Source organism: Mastigoproctus giganteus, chromosome 6 (assembly GCF_048544385.1).
Source record: "Mastigoproctus giganteus isolate SK-2022 chromosome 6, ASM4854438v1, whole genome shotgun sequence".
Classification (NCBI taxonomy): Eukaryota; Metazoa; Arthropoda; class Arachnida; order Uropygi; family Thelyphonidae; genus Mastigoproctus; species Mastigoproctus giganteus.
This window is the reverse complement of record NC_143580.1, coordinates 155,187,951-155,206,170: the sequence shown is the minus strand read 5'-3', so window position 1 is coordinate 155,206,170 and position 18,220 is coordinate 155,187,951.

The following is an 18,220-nucleotide window of genomic DNA, read 5'->3' as shown; positions in this document are numbered from 1 at the left end:
TCAATTCGGCCCTGGAGAGATTGTGCAAAGCTGTGGGGTAAAATTTTTCTCAACGTTGTTTGTGCTTGTTAACAGGAGAGACAGCTTCTACAGGGAAATGATACACTTGAATAGAACGGGTGCAAGACCATGGATCGGAAAACAGCTATTTGGGGGGGGGAAACACTAAGAGGTTAACAGTAGCCACAGGCAGATGTGAAAGCGATTGTCGGTCATTGCTATTGCAATGAGCAGCAGCTTGGAAAGCAGGGTGCTGGGGATTTCAAGGGCTGCTGGGAGTCATCATGGAACAAATAAATAGATAGGCTATGTTAGGGGTAACTAAGAATAAGAACAGGTGCATGTATACTTGCATATACACCAATGCTAGGAGTATAGTAAATAAATAAATTTGATGAATTTGAAGTGCTGATCAAGGCATCAGAGGCAGATATTGTTGGAATATCAGAGACATGGTGTCACACAGATATAAAGGGATGCAGAATTAGAATTTAGGGAGTACAATGTGTCCAGACAGGATAGAAAGAGAGGATGAGTTTGCTGTTAGTTAAGAAACATAAGATCTCCAGAAGTGCATCCAGTTCACATGGATGGAGCATGCAATGTTTACTCAGTTTGGTATGACATAAGCATTGGGAAAGCAAAATTGAAAGTAGGAGTGTGCTATTGGCCTAATGACTCTGACGAGTACAACAAACAACTGTACAGAGAAATAGAGTGGGCCAGTAAATCAGATTGTCTTATAATGGTAGCTGTTAACTTCCCAGATATTGACTGGAACTTGTGGGTAACTCACACATCAGACAGGCTTTTCTGGATTTATTGGATTGTTGTTTTCTACAGCATGTTCAAGAGGCAACCTAAAGGAGTAATAGTCCTGATCTCATTATCAGCAGTGATTATTCATGCATTAAGAATCGGCAGATAAAGGAACCACAAGGTGACAGTGATCACAGTATGCTGATTTGGAATTTACTCAAAGATGTAACTAAAATCAGTTGTAAAGTGAAGGGTTTTTCTTCAGTAAAACTGACTACAGCGGTCTCAGACAGTTTTTAAGTTCTATATAGTGCGACCAACTGATGATGTCACCAACAGCAAATTCTAAATGGGAAGCATTCAAGTAATTAATCTTGGAAGCTACTAGACTTTTCATACCAAATAAGAAATGGTATTCAATGTTTAGGCCTAAATGGACGTCAACTGAACTAATGAAACTTGTGGCAGAGAAGAAATATGCATGGGATGCATATAAATTATCATAAAATAAACAAAACATAAAAGCCTATGGTAGATATAAGCTAGTCTGTAAGCAAGTCTTTTTACCACGGGAAAATGGGGGTTTTTTGTTCAGCCAAACCTGCAAATCGACCAGGAAACACATGTAATTCACATACACGATACACATCGGTAACTGAATTACCATTTTAGGTGATCCTAATATAACAATTAATTTTATTAGTGGAGCTCCCCAGGTTTCAGTGTTGGCCCATTGTTGTTTTCTGTATTCATCAATGAGATTGGTTAAGGTATATCGAACTTAATGTCCAGGTTTGCGGAGGATTCGAAGGTGGGCAGGGTTGTTAATGACGGTACTGATTGGTTGGTTATTAGGAGTTTTATGGCGCATCACCATGTAAGGCTATCGTGCGCCAAGACAGTAATGACAGTACGCTACTGCAATAGGATATAGAAAAGTTGAGCAACTGAAGTTTAACATTGACAAATGCAAAGTACTGCATACGGGTAGCAGTAATCCCAGAGTAACGTATCAACTGTGCGGTACTATACTCAGGGTTGTGGAGAATTAAAAGGAATAGGAGGTAATTGTGCAGTCAGATATGAAGTTTTCTGATCAGTGCAGACAGGCTGCAAGAGTAGCTCCTGGGGTATTGTCAATAATATACAGGAATTTTTCTAGCAGGGATAAGGCCGTGATTCATTCTCTCTCTCTCTCTCTCTCTCTCTCTCTCTCTCTCTCTCTCTCTCTCTCTCTCTCTCTCTCTCTCTCTTATAAGGCAGTGGTCAGGCCACACCTTGAGTACTGTATACAAGTCTGGAGGCCTCATTTTATAAAGGATGTGGAGGTGCTGCAAGAAGTAAAGCGAAGGGCAACGAGATTGGTGAGTAGAACGAAGGGTTGCTCTTACCAAGAAAGGTTTAAGTTCTGCAAATTGCAGAGTCTGGAGATTAGGCACCTGCGAGGTGATCTGATTGAGGGGTATTAGGACTTGAATGGTTGAGTGCTGATGGGATTCGGCCTCTTGCTCAGATTACGAACCTGAGGAGCACAAATTCAAATTTAGGAAACACAGTTGTAGAATAGATGCACGGAAATTTGCCCTTAGTCAGCGGGTTAGTCAGGTGGTTGATTGCTGGAACAAACTTCCATTTGTTGTGTTAGAAGTTAACAGCTTAAATAAATTCAAGCAGGAGTAGACAAACGTTTGGACTGAATGGATGGTGAAAGAGTTTTTTTTTTTTTTTTTTTTTTAGTTGATGCTGTATAAGCTTGCTTTCTTGCATCACATGCCTCTACTAGTGCTAATGCTAACCTGGGACCATCCTTGGGTTCATTAAAATGCGCACTAAGAAAACTCGGGGGGGGGGGGGTCCGCTGGATTTGGTTGTGTTATTTTTACAATTTACGCAAAGGCAACTAAGACTATGCCGTCCTGGGTTGTATGGTTGGTATGATCACTGTTCTCAGGGTGGAAAAGACCTGAGCTTGAATTCTGTCAATGACACAAGAAAATGTTCTTGGCTTTTTTTTTTTTCAGAAATTCAGGTTTTTCATCCAACAAACAGCAAATCAACTACAGAACACACGCCATTTACCAATATAATATATACGGCGCAATACAGTTTAAATCGCTGATGCACCTAATAAAAAATAAGACTATGAGATGCCGATAATTTTTCTTTAAAAGCTATAAATAGCGTATTCTATAATTAGATGCTTCTTTTGTGGGACGAAAATAGCAAGTTCTCGGGATCGAAAATAAAAAAAATACATATTAAAAATAAATAATTTAAATAACAAATGTATAAACCTACTTACCAAGACTAACTAATGACTTGCTCCACAAACATCGTGGGTAGCAATTCGTAGAATCGCCGTCCTCCCCCACACCGGGTGGAAAAGACCAGAGTTCGAATCGCGTCGATGACGTGAGGAACTATTTATGGGCCTTTTCACAACAAGGCTGAGTTAGTTGGCCTCAGGCGAGAGTAGGATGGTTTTTTTTTTCTTAGGAACTCGGAGAGTTTTCGTTTAGTAAACAGAAAATCCACCACAGAACACAAGAAATTTACAGAAAATATGCAGGGCAATATGGCCCTAGTCGCTGATGTTCCAAAAAAAAAAAAAAAAAACTCCTGGAAAGAAACTTGGGTGTTAATAAGTAAACGGAAAACTGTTCCTGCGATTGATCTTTTTAAAAATTTTGGACGACAAACGGTAGTCAGTCTCAGGTCTTTTCCTCACAGTGTGAAAGGGTAGAATTGCTTCACAAATTATGTAAACCGATTTTTAAACTTCAATCGTGGGGCTGCTGTGACTTTGTACCTCCAATGTTTTGGCAATTTTGATCCCCGTCCCCTCCAACATTAAATAAAATTAAACTCTCTCCCGCACTTAGTAACTTAAGAGGCATAGCTAGAAATTTCCAGGATTGACATTATAAGTAGAGTAGTTTAAACTAAATTCAGCGATTATTTGCTTTGTCCCCTTCTTCCCTGGTACAACACTCTCTATACGAAGCAATCCTCTTCTGCCACGAATGGAAGCATTCATTGTAGAAAAGAATGCCACGATTGGAAGCATATCTGGAACTCGTTTACTGATATCGATCAGATAGTATGAATCAGAGCTGTACTACTCAATATGTTCTATATTGATAATAATAATATTAGTAAAATAATAAGAGGAGTTTACCTCAATATAGTACGTAGAACACTTCCGTATGATACCCTCCAGAAATTAAAACGGAAAAAACGAAAAAATCGACAACTTACCGGTACATTAGAGTAAAATATAAATAATTAAATGATCAATTTAACACAATTCAAATCAATTTAAAACAATTAAAAATTAAATTAACGCAATTAAAAGAATCTAACGAAAATATGAGGAAGGAAAATCGTTTTGAATATTTTCGTTAGATTCTTTTAATTGCGTTAATTTGATTTTTAATTGTTTTAAATTGATTTGAATTGTGTTAAATTGATTATTTAATTATTTATATTTTATTCTAATGTACCGGTAAGTTGTCGATTTTTTCGTTTTTTCCGTTTTAATTTCTGGAGGGTATCATACGGAAGTGTTCTACGCACTATATTGAGGTAAACTCCTCTTATTATTTTACTAATATTACTGATATCGATCGTAGTGATGTCGGCATAAGTTGCTGGATATCCTCTAAAGATGCAAAACTGTCCCATTCAGTGACATTTTGACCATGGAAAAAAGTCAGATGAACACATTCACATCGTGGCCGAGTTCATTGGTCTAGGATGTGTACGGATCTTTTCTCACGCCATACACTAGGATGGTTGACCCAGCAAAACAGTAAATCCACCACAGAACGCACAAAATTGATATGCATAATAGTCTTTGCAAGGGAAAAATAATAATAAATAAATACCATATATTTGAATAAGCGTTCAGTAATTTATTCGCTCTCTCGGTAGCACAGTTGATACAATCAACGGTGGTAAGACCTGAGTTCTAATCCTGTTGATGACAGGAGCAATTTTTATCGGCCATTTTCACAATCCGGCTGATTTAGTGGGTCTCAGGTGGGGACAGCATGGTATTTTTCCCCAGAAACTCGGGATTTTCGTCCATCAAACAGGCAAATTGACCAAGGGTAAGTCTATAATATTATCAAAATATTGACATAATACAGGGTGTTTCAAAAATTATGGTCGATAATTTAAAGGTGAAAATTACAAACTAAAATAAGCAAAAAAGTCCGAGTGAACATCGGGTCGCAAATGAACCGTTTTCGAGATAATGCACATTTTCTGTTAAGAACCGCCACTGACTATGGGAACACTCTGAGAGGGTAGTCTGTATTGGTAAGACCTAGTACACGCTGGATATAATAGGGGTACAGTAATTGGCGATGTAAAATTCTCCACACACTGCTATGACTCAGTACAAGCTCTTGTAGAGCAACCTTACTTGTCGAAATTCCTGGATTTTGTTCTATTCTTTCTAACGCCCTTTTTCTCAACATTAGGTGTTATGCTTCTGGACCTACCTGCTCGTACTCCGTGTGTGAAGCACTCATGTTCTCTAAAGTGCTGATGTACCCTGATGAATGGGCACCTGTTGGGCTGCTTTCGGTGGGGAAATGCTTCTTGGTACAAACGTGCAGTCTCGAGTGCACTACCGTTGGCTTTACCATACATGAAGTGAATGTCCGCATACTCTTTGTTGCTGTAACCTCTTTCCATGCCGACTATCCTTTGACAAGTACTAGTATACCTGCTATGTCTCAGAGCATTGAAAAAGGGGAAAGGGAAAGAATAAGCATAACCTAACCTAAACAAACAAGTCAGCGGTGGATCCCAAATCTGTACAGTTCACCTTGTCAGTGGCGGATCCCAACTAGAAATGTGCAATATCTCGAAAACGATTCACTTAAGGACCCATGTTTACTAGACTTTTTGTTTTGCATATTGTAGTCTGTACAGTTCACCTTTAAATTATTGACCATCACTTTTGAAACACCCTGTATATACGACGCATTACAGTCTAAGTCGCGGATGTGTGTAAAACCCAACGGCAACAGTAACTCATCCTAATATTGTGACAGTGAATTTAAGAGATGTTGTATTTCTTGGAGGGGAGCTGAAAGCCTAAAAATGTAAATGCAGCCATTTGCAACTTATAATCAAGGAGCGATTCAATGGAGGCCATTGGGAAAACAGTTGTAATATCCACGAACTGAAAGAAGCAGTATTTTCAAATCTTCAATAACACTTCCATGAGATATGTAAGATTGCAAAAGGAGCGATCCTGGCAACAAAAATGATATAGACAACAGCATAAAAAGAACTTTCTCGATTGCTTTCCACTCTCGTAAAATTACATTTGTTTCTTAACACATAGGTTACGTTTTGTTAATATCAAACTTAACCTGACTGCATACTAATGCTAGAGTGTTGTAAATAAAATTAGGGAACTTGAGTTACTAGTTAGATCAACTAACGCTGATATTGTATGACTAAGTGAAACACGGTGCCATCTCGAGACATTATGGTGACTAGTCCAAGTAGAAGAGAGAGGAGAATGCGAAAGGACGGGGAGAAAGATTTATGCTGCTTACCAAAAGCAAGTTGAATGCAACAAGTCGGTTCCCAGACCCTCATCAAGGTGCAAGAAGATATTGAGTCTGTGTGGTGTAAAATAGTGGCAGAGGAAAAATACTGGGAGTGATAGAGTACAAACAATTACGAGAGCACAATGAAAATATTTAAGGAAACTTGAGCGAGTAAGATAGCGAGTACATCATGAGCGTCGTTATTAATTTCCCTCTTATAGAATGGAAATCGTTGACATGCAATACACAATTTTTTTGAATGAATTTGAAGACTGATACGTATTTGTTATCAACACTTCAGAGAAAACACAGTTAAATGTCCTTAACCTAGTTTTCTTCAAAAGGATCCAAGCGATATCAAAAATATGCCAGTTCAAGAACCGATAGCAGTGAGTGATGGTAATTTTATAATATGAGTAGAATCCACGAAAATTTCGGTCACAGCTTAAGCAAAGGGAGTAGGAGGTACTCGGGTATTTCTTGAGCTGTACACTGGAGCTGTTACTATTCGTTATTTGATATTTATAAATTACGGGAAGGGTTTAACGGATGTATCCTGGAGGCCTTGGCAAGGTTGGCTTGCTCCATCTTGGCAAGGGTGGCTGGTGTTGCTGTAAGGCCTTAGACGCATCAGCAACTTAGGCGTTATGCCGCATATAATATGTCCGTAAATTGTGTGTTCTATGGTCGATTTGCTTATTGGACGAAAAACACGAGTTACCGGGAGAAAAAAATCAATCATGCACTCTCAGCTCAGATCGACTAATTTAGCCACGAAAAAGCCATTAAAATTACTAGCCTTGACAAACGTAAACACGTGATATTTCAATTATAAAATCTATAATATATCGGGATACGAGGTTATTAATACGTTGGTCAAGATTTTTGCAGCCCTGGCGAACGCTAAGTTTTCATTTATATTTAGTCGTCTTATTGACTTAATTGTTACACTAAATTATTTTCTATAAGTAGCTTTATAGTTCTAGCCAAGCTCCGTGGTTTATTTTGAATTTAGATAGCGAATTGAAAGTTAATACTTAGTGTCCATAGATTTTACGTTTCTGCAAAGAATAACTTGCCGCCATTGTTATACGGTACGGAATACCGTAAGATTCAAAGTAAAACTAGATAGCAGTGTATTAGAAATCTGTAAGATTAGTATAATATAGTATTATCAATAAAATTTATAAATTTTATTATTAATTAAATTATACTTAAACAGAATCATGACCCAGACCAGAGCAGCAAAGCAGCGTTCACAGAATAGGCAAAGTGCTGTGGCTCGCTGGAGAACCGAAGGTCTCGATTCTCCCACGCATCACAATCTAAAACAATGCGAAAAATGTGAAATGTTTGTAGACCTGTCTAGAACAGGACATGATCTAGCCAAGGAGAATGTCTTTGTGTGTGCCAGGTGCAGAGACTGTGAAGAAATTAGGCACTAACTCAGCGATCTGATGGGCGTCTACAAGAGTTTGAGATGTAGGGTAAATGCCCTCGAAAAAAATTAATATAAGGGGCCCATCAAGCTCTCAGCTGCCCAACTCAACACCAGGAGCTCACATCTGTGCATCAGGCAACACAGAGGCAGTCTCTAAGGCGGAATGCGCTGGTCCAACAGGAACTAGTTACTGTCGGTGACTATATTGTCAGGAAGACGGAGAAAATTGTATGCAAAAAGGATAGGTGGAACAGGACCAGGGTATGTCTGCCAGGGGCAAAAGTTGATGACATTGTAGAGCAGATATCACCTTTTAAGGGAAGAAAATGTGATATTATTGTACACGGTGGCACTAATAACCTAAAGACTACGAGAACTCCAGATTTACTTAACAAGTACAGGTTAATGCTGAAAAAAAAAAGACACGAGTTAGGGTTAAATTTGAAAGTTTCTGCAATTCTGCCCAGACACGATAAGAGGGAGTATATGACGAGAACCTTGTCAATCAATTCAGCCCTGAAGAGAGAGAGACTGCACAAGACTCACGGGGAAGAATTTTTTTTAACGTGGTCTGTGCTTGTTAACAGTAGAGACTGCTTCTACAGGAATGGAACACTTAAATAGAAAGGGTGCAAGAATATTTGCCGATGCTATCAAGGCAGTGTTAGGTGAGTAATCACCTAACAATAATCACCTACCGATAATCTTTTATTCACAGAATAAAAGATTATCGGTAGCCGCAGGCAGAAGCGAAAGTGATTCTTGCACTGCTTCTACTGTAATTAGCAGCAACCTAGAGCGCAAGCTGCTGGAGATTCAAGAGCTGCTGAGAGTCATCATGGAACAAGTAAATACATGGACTGTGTTAAGGTAACTAAGAGTAAGAACAAGTGCACGTATACTTGTATGTACACTAATGCTAGAAGTATAGTAAATAAAATTGATGAATTTGAAGTGCTGATCACGAAATCAAAGGCAGATACTGTTGGGATATCAATGACATGGTGCCACACAGATATAAGCAGTGCAGAATTGGAATTTGGGGAGTACAATGTGTACAGAAAGGACACACAGGATAGGAAGGGAGGAGGGGTTATGCTGTTAGTTAAGAAACACATAAAATCTAAGAAAGTGCATCCAGTTGACACGGTTGGACAGTGCAACGTTGAGTCTGGTAGAAGTATGTTATAGGCCTAATGATGCTTATGAGTACAATGAACAGTTGTGCAGAGAAATAGAATGTCTTATAATGGGGAATTTTAACTTTCAAGATATTAACTGGAACTTGTGGATTGGTCACTTGCACGCTAGCAAGACTTGTGTGGATTTATTGGAGGATTGTTTTCTACAGCAACATCTTCGAGGGAGTAATCCCCTTAATCTGATTATCAGCAGTGATGACGCATGCATTAGGAATTTACAGATAAAGGAACCACTACTAGGTAGAAGTGATTAAAGTGTACTGATGTGGGATTTACTTAACGATGTAACTACTACCATCAGGGGTAAAGGGAAGGGTTTTTGCTTTCTTAATGGCGACTACAAAGGCTTCAGAGATTTTTTAAATTCTATAGAGTGGGATCATCTGATGATGTTACCAACGGTGAAATCTAAATGGGAAGCCTTCAGAGACTTAATCTTGGAGACTACTAGGCTTTTCATACCAACTAAGAAATACTGTTCAAGGTTTAGGCCTAAATGGATGTCGGATGAACTGATGAGGCTTGTGGCAGAGAAGAAATATGGATGGGATGTATATAAATTATCAGGCGACACAGAAACCTACAACAAATATAAGCTAGTCTATAATCAAGTCACAAAGGAGGTTAGGCACGCGAAGGAGGATTACAATAAATCTTTGGCAAAGGACACAAAGACAAACAGCAAAGAGTTATTTACTTATGTAAACTCTAGAAGGGGATGAATCAGATTGGTCCACTCAACATATATGGTTCGGCTATTGATGATCCTGCTCAAGTAGCTCATAAACTGAATTAGCATTTTGCGTCTACAATCACACATGACGAGTTATTCAAGGAGGGGAATTCCAGAAGTTTATCAAACTCTAACAGGAAGCTAAGTGATTTTGTAATAACTGAGAGCAAAGTGGAGGAGAAATTGTTGAAGTTAAACATAAAAAGGCACCTGGGGCAGATGGAAATTATCCAGTTATAATGAAGAAGGCGGCAAGGGAAGTAAGCAAACCCATAGCCATAATTATGAGAGCATGCTTACAGTCAGGGTGGTCCCCATGGACTAGACACGTACAAATGTATCCCCAACTCACAAAGGAGGTTCAAAGGGTGACAGAATTTTTATAGACCTGTTAGTTTAACTGCTGTTGCGAGGAAAATAATGAAGTCACTGGTTAAAGAGGTCATACAGGATCACCTAGACAGCAGCAATAGTTCAGACACAGCATGGGTTTGTTAAAGGGAAGTCTTGGCTGAGCAATTGGATTGGATACTACGATGTGGTCACAAAGGAACTGGATGCTAAAAATAATTTAGACATCGTATACTTGGATTTTAGGAAAGATTTGGATACTGTTGCACATGGAAGACTGCTGTACAGCTTGGAGCGGTATGGCATTAAGGGCAAGTTACTGCAATGGATAAAGTGATGGTTGAGTGGGAGACGGCAGAGAGTGGTAATAAATGGACATTGCTCTACGTGGACTAATGTTATTAGCTGAGTCCCCCAGGGTTCGGTGCTGGGCGCATTGTTGTTTTGTGTATTTATCAATGATATCGATGAAGATATATCAGGCTTAATATCCAACTTTGTAGATGATACAAAGGTTGGCAGGGTTGTTAATGACTAAAGATAGTATGCTACTGCAACAGAATCTAGAAAAGTTAGGCAGATGGGCTGAGAAGTGGCAACTGAAGTTTAACATTGACAAATGCAAAGTACTGAATATGGGTAGTAGTAACCCCAGAGTAACATACTAACTGTGCGGTACTACACTCAGGGAGGTGTAGAATGAAAAAGACCTGGGGGTAATTGTGCAGTCAGATATGAAGTTCTCTGAGGAGTGCAGACGGGCTGCCAGAGCAGGTCATGGAGTTTTGTCAATGATATATAGGAATTTTGCTAGCAGAGACAAGAAGGTGATTATCCCTTTGTATAAGGCAATGATCAAGCCACACCTTCAGTACTGTATACAGGTCTGGAAGCCTCATTTTAGGAAGGATATAGAGTTGCTAGAACGAATACAGAGAAGGGCAACAGAATTGGTGACAGGAACAAAGGGATGCTCTTATGAAGAAAGGATTAAATTCTGCAAGTTGCAGCATTTGGAGACCAGGCACCTGCGAGGTGATCTGACTGAGGTGTGTAACGCCTTGAATGGTTTAAGCAGGCTCAATGCTGTCGAAAGCTGATTTTATGTCAATGAAAATGATGTCTATTTGAGAGCTGGCCGATTTTACCAGCGACACCATAACTGGTCAGCCCCAGAAGTAGCACGATTATACAGCGACTACATCGCTAAGAAAAATGAATACACAATGGCTATTGCAGCTAGGAAGGCAACATGGTCTGACTTTGTCAGAGAATCTGGTACGACGAATCCGTGGGGCCTAGTCTACAAGATCAAGCGAGACAAAACCTACACTCCGGACATCTTCAGCACAATGACTGCAGACTCTCGGGAGACTTCCAACTGGCAGGACTCAGCCAATCACATCCTTGATAAGCTATTTCCACCAGACGACATTCGTACTGCAAACAATAGTTATGAATCAATGAAACCACAGAACCTTTCACCTTGGAAGAATTATCAGCAGTTCTCCAAAATATTAACATCCAAAAATGTCCAGGATTCGATCTCATCGAATACAGTTTCACCCTCCATCTTCACAAGCTTCGGCCGGAGTATATACTCTTACTGTACAACAAATGTCTTCAGGAGGGATGTTTTCCTGTGGACTGGAAGATCTCGCTACTGCAAAGACTAATTAAGAAGCAGCACAAAAACCCTACTGACCCGCGCTCTCACTGTCCAATTGCGCTACTTGTAAACTTTGGCAAAATACTGAAGCGGCTAATGGCGCTCAGGACCACAGCTCTCCACCTGCCAGTATGGATTCACTCCAGGACGATCCTGTGAGGAGGCTCTCTTCGATCTAGTTCTGCACATAGAAAACTCCGAAGCAAAATTTTAACTTACCATTTTCATTGACTTCGAGGGCGTGTTTAACACTGTCTCTGGCATGCCTCTTTACAGCCTCCTGTTCCAGCCATCTCTATAAACTTTTCCAAAGCTACTTTTCAGATAGAACAGTAATTCTAAAGTCAAAATACCATCATGTCTCCTGGCCAATCACCCGGGGGTGCCCTCAGGGCCCAGTCCTGGGACCTCTCGTGTGGAACATGATCCTACAAGACTGGCTTTCCTGCTCCTTTGCCAATACCAAGGTTGTTGCTTTTGCGGACGAACTCACAATAGTGGTGTCAGGCAGCTCTTGCAAAGCCATAGAAGACAATGCTAATCAGGTCCTTGACGACCTCTCTCCCTGGGCTGCACTAAATAAACTACGGATAAATCCAAGCGAGACTAAAATGATGCTCTTTAAAAATAAGCTGGACCTCAAGCAGCCTCCGCAAGTTAAAGTCTGTGTGGGTACAACTTCCCATTGTCACACAGACCACTGTGCTAGGGGTGGTTCTGGATCATAAATTGAGCTTTCACCCCCACCTCATCCATCTCAGCTCCAAGGTGAAAAAAAATTTCAGGCTCAATCACCAGGAACGAATGGGGGCCTGTCCAAGCAGTCGCTTCAGCTGTACTATAAAGCCGCCTTCCTTCCGATCGTGTCGTATGCTGCAGGTGTTTGGTTCCACCCAGCTAGATTGGTAAACATGATAGGCAAATTAGGCTCTATACAATGGACAACGCTTCTGGTTACCCATAGGGTATGCAGGACAGTATCCAATGCTGCTATCCAGGTCTTAGCTGGGACCCTTCCATCGGACCTGTATGTAACCTTCCGTGGCCTGACCTTTAGAATCAACAAGAAAATTTCGACCAAGATCTTGGACATTGAGCTCAACCTGGACACTGACCCTAAGGCAGAGAAAACACGCTGTTATAATGAGACGATAAACATCTGGCAGACAAGATGGGACACTTCCACCAACGGAGCAGTTACAAGGAGATTTCTGCCGGATGTGACTTTCCCCCTCCTCTAAAGTCAGCGCAGAAGTGGCTCTCTCTTACTCTTGAGACATCATTCCTAGTCACTGGGCATGGCTCATTGAACGAGAAGCTCTTCCAACTAGGCCTAATAGCCATAGACGTTTGCTACTGCCAAGGAGAATTAGCTCCACCTTCTGTACGAGGACCTGAGGCAAGACCTGCAAAAACCATCCCTCTCACTGAAAATCAACTGGAAATTCTGTTACAGACACCACAGAATCTGGCTGCCTTGCAGAATTTCTCGACGCAAGTATTCACGCGCAGGAAAGCCTCCTACAGAATAACGCAGGCCACGAATGGGGATCCCCAGACAGCAGCTTAAAAATTTTAGATTTTTAATCACGGTCTCTTTTGTATGTTTCTTGGTTGGCTAAGGTTTTGATTTCAACCATCTTCTGTATGATTTTTGCTTTCTTGTGAAAGTCACCTTAATGTCTTTGTTGAACCAGTTTCCGGTATGGACAGATATTGTGAGTTCTTTTGATGCTCTGTAGCAGTAAGTTTCAGCTGTTGTAAGAGTTCAATAGTTGCTTCTTCTTTAGTTAAACTTTTTATGCTGAGCCAGTCATAAGCAGTCAGGTGAGCCATAACAACCTGCGGCTTGAGAAATCTTAGAGAGTAGGTTAGTTTATGTTGTGATGCGTCTGCGTGGGAACTTATGAAGGTGGTCCCTTTGTGACATACATGTAAGGGGTACGGGGTCTGACGTAAAGGAAAACTGAGAATGCTGCATTTTTACAACTGGTAAGCTGTGGAAGATGAGGTCGAGAGCTTGTCCATCTCTTGTAGGTGTATAGGGAACATGGTCTAATTAAGCTGGGGAGACAAAGAGTTATCATGTGTCTAGATGTGAATACTCAGTAAATTATGACACAATGACAAAAATTATGAAAGAGGGTATAAATTAAATGATTTTGTACTTGAGTATGATTTGGTAGTGCATAACACTTATAGACAAACAGCAACCTTTAGGACTACCAATGGGCAATCCATCACTGATGTCACATTGAGGAATTCAGGAGCTATGAATGATATTAAAAACTGGACAATTGAGGATAATTGAAGCTGCAGTGATCATCGAGAAATTAAGTTTGAAGTGTGACGGTAGAAGACAGTAGAAGGCAGGTTAGGCAGAAAATTCAATTACAAACGTATTCACTGGAAAGAGCAAACTGGCAAAAATTCAATCAAGAAATTAAAGGATAGGACTATTTTCAGCTGAAGAAATTTTCCAATGAAGGAGAAAATGCGGTTCATCTATTTCAGGAAAAAAAATACGTGAAGCGTACAATTAATAAATGAAAAGAAAACAAATTAAGGTGCCCCGGTTAGTTTGTGGACATCAGTCTTAACACAAATGAGGAAATAACCACATACAGCTCGAAAGAAATTTCAGTAATCAAAATTGACAAAAAACAAAAATGAAATGGAAAAAGGAGGGAGGAGTACAAAAATGCGAGGAAAAAATTTATGCATCAAATTACTAAAGAACATAGCTAATTGAAAGAATTGGTAAAGATAAAGACTACCGGAAATCAGGAGCCACGGGAGTTAATTTATGAATTAACCTAGGGAAAAATGATATGGATAGGTGAATTTGTGCAGGTGAATTTAGGTACTCATTTGGTAGGAGAGGAAGCGCGATTTAAATGGAACGATAGTACGGGACCTATCATGGATCACCTGCAAAGATTGCATGAAAATGATAATGAACGCTAGAAGAATGGTTAAAAATTAAATTTGATAATGAAAATTACTGAATAAGGATGAAGAAGAGGAAGAGTTAGCTAGAGCAATAGATAGTATTAGACGGAACAGCTGCCTTGAAACGGACCTTATTGAACGTGAGATGATAAATTGATTATTTAAAATAATCTTTTTTAAATAATTACATTAAAAGATAAGATTTTACTAAATCATCTATTATGCTCGTACATTAAATGCTCAAGAGTTGGAATCTTTCCAGATGAGCGGAAGGCAGCATTGCTGAAATTATTACTGAATCACCTATGAAATAGAAAAATAAGTCAGCTTCTTATAGGCCAATTGCGTTATTACAGGACTAAGAAAGGTGTATGAAGCGGTTACTGTCAGAGGGTATCAAGTATATAATTGAGAAAAATTTACCTGTATCTGGAAAGCAGTACGGATTAAGCAAGGGTGTAGGCACTGAGAATGTAATAAGTCGTTTAATAGAATTAGTTGGAAAGGTACAATGTAAGAACGTATTATACTTGTTCACAGATTTTGAAGCTGCTTTTGACAGTATTTCTTGGGACAACGTTTTGATAGTCTTGAGGTAAGCAGAAGCTTATATCTATTATTCTTCATAATAGATATAAGCAGAAGAATATCTATTATGTGATTAAAAAAGAAGGTACTTTAGAAATTGTACAGTAAGGGTATATTTGGAACATAACTGAATTGCAAAACAAGCTGTAAGTTGGATCCAACAGAGCCAGTCTTCAGTCCGCTGATGTAGAACATAGTTTAGGTGCACTGTCTGAGGCAAGAACATGAAAATATTAACATGACTGTGTATGTGGATGAGCAATGGACGATGTCAGTGAAAGTTGTGCTAAAATTCGCTGTGATTTAAATAGTAGTTTTATGAATAATAATAATGCAGCATATCGGGAGGCTTCCATCCTGCAGTGGGTTGATAATGCAGGACGGAAGCCTCCATCCATCCTGCATTATCAACCCACCGCAGGATGGAAGCCTCCATCCTGCAGTGGGTTGGAGGCTTCCATCCTGCAGTGGGTTGATAATGCAGGATGGAAGCCTCCCATCCTGCAGTGGGTTGATAATGCAGGATGGATCCAACAGAGCCAGTCTTCAGTCCGCTGATGTAGAACATAGTTTAGGTGCACTGTCTGAGGCAAGAACATGAAAATATTAACATGACTGTGTATGTGGATGAGCAATGGACGATGTCAGTGAAAGTTGTGCTAAAATTCGCTGTGATTTAAATAGTAGTTTTATGAATAATAATAATGCAGCATATCGGGAGGCTTCCATCCTGCAGTGGGTTGATAATGGCTGCAGTCAACTTTTTTTTTTTTTTAGTTTATCGGATAATAGATAGGTGGATAACACTCAGGAAGTTAAGCTCTATTTGAGGATATAATTTTTGTCACAAGGCTGGTAATTATATATATATATATATACATACTAGAAGTTAGATAGTATGAATCAGAGCTGTAATACTCAATATGTTCCACGTTGATAATAATATTAGTAAATTAATAAGAGGAGTTTACCTCAATATAGTACGTAGAACACTTCCGTATGATACCCTCCAGAAATTAAAACGGAAAAAACGAAAAAATTGACAACTTACCGGTACATTAAAGTAAAATATAAATAATTAAATAATCAATTTAACACAATTCAAAATCAATTTTAAACAATTAAAATTCAAATTAATTTAACGCAATTAAAAGAATCTAACGAAAATATTCAAAACGAATAAGGAAGGAAAGGAAACGAAGGGAATAAGGAAGGGAAGGAAGGAATCTTTTATGGGAAGTTAAGATTGATACAACTTCCAGAAAACACATTACTGGTGGATACCGCGGTCTGACTGACCACTCAAAGAAAAAGGGCAATAATAAATAGGAACACTATTAAAGAAGGATATCTATATGCACTCTTTATTCTGAACAATACCGATTATAGTAACTTATGAAGCTGTAACAGAGTCGTCACATGGTTTCATAAAGTCACAGAAAGAAACTTATTCTCTTTCAGATGTTCAAAGTGAAAAATAGAACGCTAATTCATATGTTAGTACCGGATTATAAACAGAACATTAAATTAGAAGTCCTGCATTCGAGAACTGGGCCAAATATTCTGTATAGAGTACGAGCACAGATTTACAAATTAAGGAAACAAAAAGAAATCTGAAATTATTTCTATTTGTGCAACTTTTACGTCAGAGAATTCATTCCAGACAAGGGCCCAATGAAGCACTCTCGGGGGCCCGGGACTAGGTACAGTTTCGTGGCCCTAGGTTCTCTGAATACGTATGTAAATTTTAGAATCCCGATGGCACTGGGGCTCGGGTATGTTCCCCTTTCCACTTTCCCCTTAAATAGGCCCACTATTCCGGACAAAAGTCAGAAAAGGTCCAACCCAAATATTGTCAATTGACCAATGAAAACACCACTCAGAAATAGTGTAACGAGAGAACCACAACGTCGAATCATAATAACGACCACAAAGTTCAATGACTTCTGTTAGGTTAATAACAAAGTTTAAAAACAAAACTCATTCCTTTCAGAGAAAGTGTTAACATACAAGAATAACGAGAATGTAAGAAAGTTCCAGTTCTTACAGCAAGACAAAAATCAACGTAGATTCCAATAACGAATTTCTGTTAGCTTTCATGGTGAAATACGAAAAGTGACGTGCTGCCAGCCTAACTGTACTAAATAGCAGGTGACTGGGAAGCCAGTACGGTATACAAGAAACACTCGTGCCACGCTGATCTGAAGGTGACATCACACTATCGAAAACAGACATAGTACTTGTCACAAAGTGTACATGGAGATATGACGATTATCGGTTCTAAAAGGCCGATTTTATTATTTATAAATATATAGATTCCCCTCATTTCCCACTCTTTCCCGTCCTAGAATTTATGTATTTGCTTTGAACTATATCGGAAAACTACCGACTGCTGTTTTGACACTCGTTGTTCTAGAAGAGTTGCCAACAACAATATTAACGAATCGTGCCATAAACACTGAAGGGGGCTGTGAAACAACATCTGCACACTGCGGAACTCACAATTGTGGCATACAGTTTGTCGATATGCTCCCGCACATCTGCCATTTCTGTACACCTCATCTGATAAGTGCATGTGTGTGGTGACCTAGAATACTACACGGTATACATACATACACGCCCTGTAGCATCTCGCCAATTATTAAGTCGATAATCGAATACTGTAATAAAGAATCACTAAGAAACAAAACAAACAGAAAAGAAAGAGAAATTAATCCCTTGGTATGTACACATTATGAGTATCTATTTACTTAATTTGGTTAAGCTCGCGGAATTGGAACCTGCTCGGATCTGTTCCCTTCATTTGTCTGTGATTTCAACTGTCCTCTTTTACAAATAATTCAATTGCTATAAATATCTATATGATTTGTTTCTTTGTTACAAGGTTTTAGTCGCATCAGTAACTTAAAACATATTGCGCCGTATATATATTATTACTGCGTCTGTTCTGTG